Genomic DNA, 8717 nt, shown 5'->3' with positions numbered 1-8717 from the left:
CTTGCTTCCGTCGCCCTATGCATTGACCCGATATGGCAGTATCTTCGGGTACAGTGCACCACCCCCTTACAGGGTTAAAAAGAAAGATTCCTACTTTCATTGCTACCTGCTTGCTGGCTAGCCAGCTAGCCAGCCCTGTGGCTTGCTGCTGCTGCAGCCAAAAAACAAAAGGTGGTGCTGCTGCTGCTTCTGCTGCTTCTGCTTCTGCTTGTGTCTGGCCCCTGTTGGAGCGTCCAGGCACAGGACTTCTGCTGCTGCTGACTAAATGGCCTCCTTAATTGGATCATTTGAGTAGCCAGCACACCTGTGCAGGTAGGGCATGACATGATAGGCAGCTGCCTTGATAGCGGGTGGGTGCTGAATGTTCCTAATTGACAAAATAAGATTAATGCTTATGAAGAAATATAAAATCTCATCCCTTCCCCAATATCGCGCCACACCCCTACCCCTTAATTCCCTGGTTGAACGTGATGGACATATGTCTTTTTTCGACCGTACTAACTATGTAACTATGTAACATAACATGGGGGGGGGGGGTCTCCTGGCTGTTCACACAGGTGTGTCATTGCTGTACATTGACCATGCATTGCTTCTGTGGTATTGCAAAGGCAAAGACAAATGCTTCCAGCCATCCATTGCACTAATGGATTGGTCATCAGCTGGCTGTCTATGTCCCGCATCAATATAGACCAAAGTACAGAGGGTTAGGCTATGCTATTGTGCACCTACCTGATGCATCAGAAGGTGCGAGGCCCTTGCTAAATTCTGTGCACAGACTTTGAGATCTATACTTTAGACTGTATCTAAACCTGCTCCAACATGGACTGACATTCTGGCCTACTTTCAGCCGATGCGACTTGTCTGTCGCTGAACAGTCGCTTTTTATGTATTCAGCACCTATGTATAATGTTGTAAAAATGCTCTAGAAGCTAAAGTCGCAGAAATGTCACACATATTTGGCCTGCAACTTTCTGTGCGACAAATTCAGACAGGAAAAATCAGTATAAATCCTTAGAAAATTATCCCCCAGTGTCTCCATCTGCTGGCGGTATTGAATAAGCATTGCTGCACTGATGGGGTATGCATTAGACGAAAAAAAAGAAGAAAAAGAAGAATAATACGCCCAGAAAAGAGGCGAAAAGGAGAAAAACGTAAAAAAACGTGAAAAAAAAGTAAGAGGAAGAGAAGGGAAAAAAAAGGTGGAAATGGGTTTAAAAGTGATTTCGGCGGAGAAATATATATATATATATATATATATATATATATATATATATATATATATACGCGCACACACACACATATATATAAACGTATTCTCCGTTGAGATATTGCAGCCGCTGCTGTGTCCAGGCCCAGGAGCCTTAGCACTGTGCTGTGATGTCACTCAATACCACTGACATCACTAGGTGTAAACAACATCTCTCCTTTGCTGTGTATGTGACTATGGAGCTGTTTGGTGATGTCGTCTATTATGGCCTTCATAGAAGCAACAGGAGATTGTTGCATCCATCTAGAACCCTCAGAACTACAGTGCTATGATGTCACTCACTTCCACAGGCCTTGCAGAGTGTAAACAACAACAACCCAGCTTTGTTGTGTATGTAACCATAGGGATTTGTGATGTCACCTAGAACCTTCACAGCAGCGACAGCTTTATGAGGAGCATCAGCACTGCTCTGCCTGAGCAGAACCATCACCGCCATAGGTTGTCAAATAACCCGGATTTAACCCACACAGGTAAGTCCAATGGGGTGCAGGCATGTCCTCTATGCTTACAGCTTCCCGTGGGTGTTGGTTTGATACCGTTTGGGGACAGCCAAGGAGGCATCTGCAGGCAACAAAGGTAGGTGTGTGCTTGTGTGTGTGTTTCCTATGCAGATCCTAAGCCCAGTGTCACATGCAAGTAGGAGGAGTAAGAAGGGTTCCTGGCAAATCCGGGTTATGGATTGCATTTAAAAAGGCCCCGTGGGAGTGCAATGGGCCCCTGTCTTGCTGCTTAGCAATAATGGTATGGGTTTAGGTTCTGCTGTGTGTACTGGTGGTTGACTGCCCCCCAGCCCAGAGTGTGCATGGAAAATTGTCTGGCAGCCTCCCTGACAGCAAGCAGTGATAGTGCCCATGAAGGGGACCTTGTTGGGCCCGCCCCTTTCACGGTTATCGCTTCTCGGCCTTTTGGCTAAGATCAAGTGTAGTATCTGTTCTTATCAGTTTAATATCTGATACGTCCCCTATCTGGGGACCATATATTAAATGGATTTTTGAGAACGGGGGCCGATTTCGAATTTCGAAGCTTGCTTCCGTCGCCCTATGCATTGACCCGATATGGCAGTATCTTCGGGTACAGTGCACCACCCCCTTACAGGGTTAAAAAGAAAGATTCCTACTTTCATTGCTACCTGCTTGCTGGCTAGCCAGCTAGCCAGCCCTGTGGGCCTTGCTGCTGCTGCAGCCAAAAAACAAAAGGTGGTGCTGCTGCTGCTTCTGCTGCTTCTGCTTCTGCTTGTGTCTGGCCCCTGTTGGAGCGTCCAGGCACAGGACTTCTGCTGCTGCTGACTAAATGGCCTCCTTAATTGGATCATTTGAGTAGCCAGCACACCTGTGCAGGTAGGGCATGACATGATAGGCAGCTGCCTTGATAGCGGGTGGGTGCTGAATGTTCCTAATTGACAAAATAAGATTAATGCTTATGAAGAAATATAAAATCTCATCCCTTCCCCAATATCGCGCCACACCCCTACCCCTTAATTCCCTGGTTGAACGTGATGGACATATGTCTTTTTTCGACCGTACTAACTATGTAACTATGTAACATAACATGGGGGGGGGGGGTCTCCTGGCTGTTCACACAGGTGTGTCATTGCTGTACATTGACCATGCATTGCTTCTGTGGTATTGCAAAGGCAAAGACAAATGCTTCCAGCCATCCATTGCACTAATGGATTGGTCATCAGCTGGCTGTCTATGTCCCGCATCAATATAGACCAAAGTACAGAGGGTTAGGCTATGCTATTGTGCACCTACCTGATGCATCAGAAGGTGCGAGGCCCTTGCTAAATTCTGTGCACAGACTTTGAGATCTATACTTTAGACTGTATCTAAACCTGCTCCAACATGGACTGACATTCTGGCCTACTTTCAGCCGATGCGACTTGTCTGTCGCTGAACAGTCGCTTTTTATGTATTCAGCACCTATGTATAATGTTGTAAAAATGCTCTAGAAGCTAAAGTCGCAGAAATGTCACACATATTTGGCCTGCAACTTTCTGTGCGACAAATTCAGACAGGAAAAATCAGTATAAATCCTTAGAAAATTATCCCCCAGTGTCTCCATCTGCTGGCGGTATTGAATAAGCATTGCTGCACTGATGGGGTATGCATTAGACGAAAAAAAAGAAGAAAAAGAAGAATAATACGCCCAGAAAAGAGGCGAAAAGGAGAAAAACGTAAAAAAACGTGAAAAAAAAGTAAGAGGAAGAGAAGGGAAAAAAAGGTGGAAATGGGTTTAAAAGTGATTTCGGCGGAGAAATATATATATATATATATATATATATATATATATATATATATATATATATATATACGCGCACACACACACATATATATAAACGTATTCTCCGTTGAGATATTGCAGCCGCTGCTGTGTCCAGGCCCAGGAGCCTTAGCACTGTGCTGTGATGTCACTCAATACCACTGACATCACTAGGTGTAAACAACATCTCTCCTTTGCTGTGTATGTGACTATGGAGCTGTTTGGTGATGTCGTCTATTATGGCCTTCATAGAAGCAACAGGAGATTGTTGCATCCATCTAGAACCCTCAGAACTACAGTGCTATGATGTCACTCACTTCCACAGGCCTTGCAGAGTGTAAACAACAACAACCCAGCTTTGTTGTGTATGTAACCATAGGGATTTGTGATGTCACCTAGAACCTTCACAGCAGCGACAGCTTTATGAGGAGCATCAGCACTGCTCTGCCTGAGCAGAACCATCACCGCCATAGGTTGTCAAATAACCCGGATTTAACCCACACAGGTAAGTCCAATGGGGTGCAGGCATGTCCTCTATGCTTACAGCTTCCCGTGGGTGTTGGTTTGATACCGTTTGGGGACAGCCAAGGAGGCATCTGCAGGCAACAAAGGTAGGTGTGTGCTTGTGTGTGTGTTTCCTATGCAGATCCTAAGCCCAGTGTCACATGCAAGTAGGAGGAGTAAGAAGGGTTCCTGGCAAATCCGGGTTATGGATTGCATTTAAAAAGGCCCCGTGGGAGTGCAATGGGCCCCTGTCTTGCTGCTTAGCAATAATGGTATGGGTTTAGGTTCTGCTGTGTGTACTGGTGGTTGACTGCCCCCCAGCCCAGAGTGTGCATGGAAAATTGTCTGGCAGCCTCCCTGACAGCAAGCAGTGATAGTGCCCATGAAGGGGACCTTGTTGGGCCCGCCCCTTTCACGGTTATCGCTTCTCGGCCTTTTGGCTAAGATCAAGTGTAGTATCTGTTCTTATCAGTTTAATATCTGATACGTCCCCTATCTGGGGACCATATATTAAATGGATTTTTGAGAACGGGGGCCGATTTCGAAGCTTGCTTCCGTCGCCCTATGCATTGACCCGATATGGCAGTATCTTCGGGTACAGTGCACCACCCCCTTACAGGGTTAAAAAGAAAGATTCCTACTTTCATTGCTACCTGCTTGCTGGCTAGCCAGCTAGCCAGCCCTGTGGGCCTTGCTGCTGCTGCAGCCAAAAAACAAAAGGTGGTGCTGCTGCTGCTTCTGCTGCTTCTGCTTCTGCTTGTGTCTGGCCCCTGTTGGAGCGTCCAGGCACAGGACTTCTGCTGCTGCTGACTAAATGGCCTCCTTAATTGGATCATTTGAGTAGCCAGCACACCTGTGCAGGTAGGGCATGACATGATAGGCAGCTGCCTTGATAGCGGGTGGGTGCTGAATGTTCCTAATTGACAAAATAAGATTAATGCTTATGAAGAAATATAAAATCTCATCCCTTCCCCAATATCGCGCCACACCCCTACCCCTTAATTCCCTGGTTGAACGTGATGGACATATGTCTTTTTTCGACCGTACTAACTATGTAACTATGTAACATAACATGGGGGGGGGGGGGTCTCCTGGCTGTTCACACAGGTGTGTCATTGCTGTACATTGACCATGCATTGCTTCTGTGGTATTGCAAAGGCAAAGACAAATGCTTCCAGCCATCCATTGCACTAATGGATTGGTCATCAGCTGGCTGTCTATGTCCCGCATCAATATAGACCAAAGTACAGAGGGTTAGGCTATGCTATTGTGCACCTACCTGATGCATCAGAAGGTGCGAGGCCCTTGCTAAATTCTGTGCACAGACTTTGAGATCTATACTTTAGACTGTATCTAAACCTGCTCCAACATGGACTGACATTCTGGCCTACTTTCAGCCGATGCGACTTGTCTGTCGCTGAACAGTCGCTTTTTATGTATTCAGCACCTATGTATAATGTTGTAAAAATGCTCTAGAAGCTAAAGTCGCAGAAATGTCACACATATTTGGCCTGCAACTTTCTGTGCGACAAATTCAGACAGGAAAAATCAGTATAAATCCTTAGAAAATTATCCCCCAGTGTCTCCATCTGCTGGCGGTATTGAATAAGCATTGCTGCACTGATGGGGTATGCATTAGACGAAAAAAAAGAAGAAAAAGAAGAATAATACGCCCAGAAAAGAGGCGAAAAGGAGAAAAACGTAAAAAAACGTGAAAAAAAAGTAAGAGGAAGAGAAGGGAAAAAAAGGTGGAAATGGGTTTAAAAGTGATTTCGGCGGAGAAATATATATATATATATATATATATATATATATATATATATATATATATACGCGCACACACACACATATATATAAACGTATTCTCCGTTGAGATATTGCAGCCGCTGCTGTGTCCAGGCCCAGGAGCCTTAGCACTGTGCTGTGATGTCACTCAATACCACTGACATCACTAGGTGTAAACAACATCTCTCCTTTGCTGTGTATGTGACTATGGAGCTGTTTGGTGATGTCGTCTATTATGGCCTTCATAGAAGCAACAGGAGATTGTTGCATCCATCTAGAACCCTCAGAACTACAGTGCTATGATGTCACTCACTTCCACAGGCCTTGCAGAGTGTAAACAACAACAACCCAGCTTTGTTGTGTATGTAACCATAGGGATTTGTGATGTCACCTAGAACCTTCACAGCAGCGACAGCTTTATGAGGAGCATCAGCACTGCTCTGCCTGAGCAGAACCATCACCGCCATAGGTTGTCAAATAACCCGGATTTAACCCACACAGGTAAGTCCAATGGGGTGCAGGCATGTCCTCTATGCTTACAGCTTCCCGTGGGTGTTGGTTTGATACCGTTTGGGGACAGCCAAGGAGGCATCTGCAGGCAACAAAGGTAGGTGTGTGCTTGTGTGTGTGTTTCCTATGCAGATCCTAAGCCCAGTGTCACATGCAAGTAGGAGGAGTAAGAAGGGTTCCTGGCAAATCCGGGTTATGGATTGCATTTAAAAAGGCCCCGTGGGAGTGCAATGGGCCCCTGTCTTGCTGCTTAGCAATAATGGTATGGGTTTAGGTTCTGCTGTGTGTACTGGTGGTTGACTGCCCCCCAGCCCAGAGTGTGCATGGAAAATTGTCTGGCAGCCTCCCTGACAGCAAGCAGTGATAGTGCCCATGAAGGGGACCTTGTTGGGCCCGCCCCTTTCACGGTTATCGCTTCTCGGCCTTTTGGCTAAGATCAAGTGTAGTATCTGTTCTTATCAGTTTAATATCTGATACGTCCCCTATCTGGGGACCATATATTAAATGGATTTTTGAGAACGGGGGCCGATTTCGAAGCTTGCTTCCGTCGCCCTATGCATTGACCCGATATGGCAGTATCTTCGGGTACAGTGCACCACCCCCTTACAGGGTTAAAAAGAAAGATTCCTACTTTCATTGCTACCTGCTTGCTGGCTAGCCAGCTAGCCAGCCCTGTGGGCCTTGCTGCTGCTGCAGCCAAAAAACAAAAGGTGGTGCTGCTGCTGCTTCTGCTGCTTCTGCTTCTGCTTGTGTCTGGCCCCTGTTGGAGCGTCCAGGCACAGGACTTCTGCTGCTGCTGACTAAATGGCCTCCTTAATTGGATCATTTGAGTAGCCAGCACACCTGTGCAGGTAGGGCATGACATGATAGGCAGCTGCCTTGATAGCGGGTGGGTGCTGAATGTTCCTAATTGACAAAATAAGATTAATGCTTATGAAGAAATATAAAATCTCATCCCTTCCCCAATATCGCGCCACACCCCTACCCCTTAATTCCCTGGTTGAACGTGATGGACATATGTCTTTTTTCGACCGTACTAACTATGTAACTATGTAACATAACATGGGGGGGGGGGGTCTCCTGGCTGTTCACACAGGTGTGTCATTGCTGTACATTGACCATGCATTGCTTCTGTGGTATTGCAAAGGCAAAGACAAATGCTTCCAGCCATCCATTGCACTAATGGATTGGTCATCAGCTGGCTGTCTATGTCCCGCATCAATATAGACCAAAGTACAGAGGGTTAGGCTATGCTATTGTGCACCTACCTGATGCATCAGAAGGTGCGAGGCCCTTGCTAAATTCTGTGCACAGACTTTGAGATCTATACTTTAGACTGTATCTAAACCTGCTCCAACATGGACTGACATTCTGGCCTACTTTCAGCCGATGCGACTTGTCTGTCGCTGAACAGTCGCTTTTTATGTATTCAGCACCTATGTATAATGTTGTAAAAATGCTCTAGAAGCTAAAGTCGCAGAAATGTCACACATATTTGGCCTGCAACTTTCTGTGCGACAAATTCAGACAGGAAAAATCAGTATAAATCCTTAGAAAATTATCCCCCAGTGTCTCCATCTGCTGGCGGTATTGAATAAGCATTGCTGCACTGATGGGGTATGCATTAGACGAAAAAAAAGAAGAAAAAGAAGAATAATACGCCCAGAAAAGAGGCGAAAAGGAGAAAAACGTAAAAAAACGTGAAAAAAAAGTAAGAGGAAGAGAAGGGAAAAAAAGGTGGAAATGGGTTTAAAAGTGATTTCGGCGGAGAAATATATATATATATATATATATATATATATATATATATATATATACGCGCACACACACACATATATATAAACGTATTCTCCGTTGAGATATTGCAGCCGCTGCTGTGTCCAGGCCCAGGAGCCTTAGCACTGTGCTGTGATGTCACTCAATACCACTGACATCACTAGGTGTAAACAACATCTCTCCTTTGCTGTGTATGTGACTATGGAGCTGTTTGGTGATGTCGTCTATTATGGCCTTCATAGAAGCAACAGGAGATTGTTGCATCCATCTAGAACCCTCAGAACTACAGTGCTATGATGTCACTCACTTCCACAGGCCTTGCAGAGTGTAAACAACAACAACCCAGCTTTGTTGTGTATGTAACCATAGGGATTTGTGATGTCACCTAGAACCTTCACAGCAGCGACAGCTTTATGAGGAGCATCAGCACTGCTCTGCCTGAGCAGAACCATCACCGCCATAGGTTGTCAAATAACCCGGATTTAACCCACACAGGTAAGTCCAATGGGGTGCAGGCATGTCCTCTATGCTTACAGCTTCCCGTGGGTGTTGGTTTGATACCGTTTGGGGACAGCCAAGGAGGCATCTGCAGGCAACAAAGGTAGGTGTGTGC

The 8717-nt window shown here is 45.7% G+C and overlaps 3 non-coding genes across 3 annotated transcripts; all 3 read left to right on the top strand.

Moving 5' to 3' along the window:
* The first annotated feature begins 2156 nt into the window (after positions 1-2156).
* On the top strand, positions 2157-2354 carry LOC130326240 (U2 spliceosomal RNA). Its single transcript, XR_008870889.1, has one exon. It is a non-coding gene; the product is annotated as a U2 spliceosomal RNA (small nuclear RNA).
* A 2099-nt stretch (positions 2355-4453) lies between these two features.
* LOC130326239 (U2 spliceosomal RNA) lies at positions 4454-4644 on the top strand. The gene has a single exon (XR_008870888.1). It is a non-coding gene; the product is annotated as a U2 spliceosomal RNA (small nuclear RNA).
* A 2094-nt stretch (positions 4645-6738) lies between these two features.
* LOC130326238 (U2 spliceosomal RNA) lies at positions 6739-6929 on the top strand. Its single transcript, XR_008870887.1, has one exon. It is a non-coding gene; the product is annotated as a U2 spliceosomal RNA (small nuclear RNA).
* Positions 6930-8717: the final 1788 nt, after the last annotated feature.

This window comes from Hyla sarda, unplaced genomic scaffold (genome assembly GCF_029499605.1).
Source record: "Hyla sarda isolate aHylSar1 unplaced genomic scaffold, aHylSar1.hap1 scaffold_2822, whole genome shotgun sequence".
Taxonomy (NCBI): Eukaryota; Metazoa; Chordata; class Amphibia; order Anura; family Hylidae; genus Hyla; species Hyla sarda.
The sequence above is the reverse complement of the archived record's forward strand: the minus strand, read 5'-3'. Positions and strand labels throughout refer to the sequence as shown.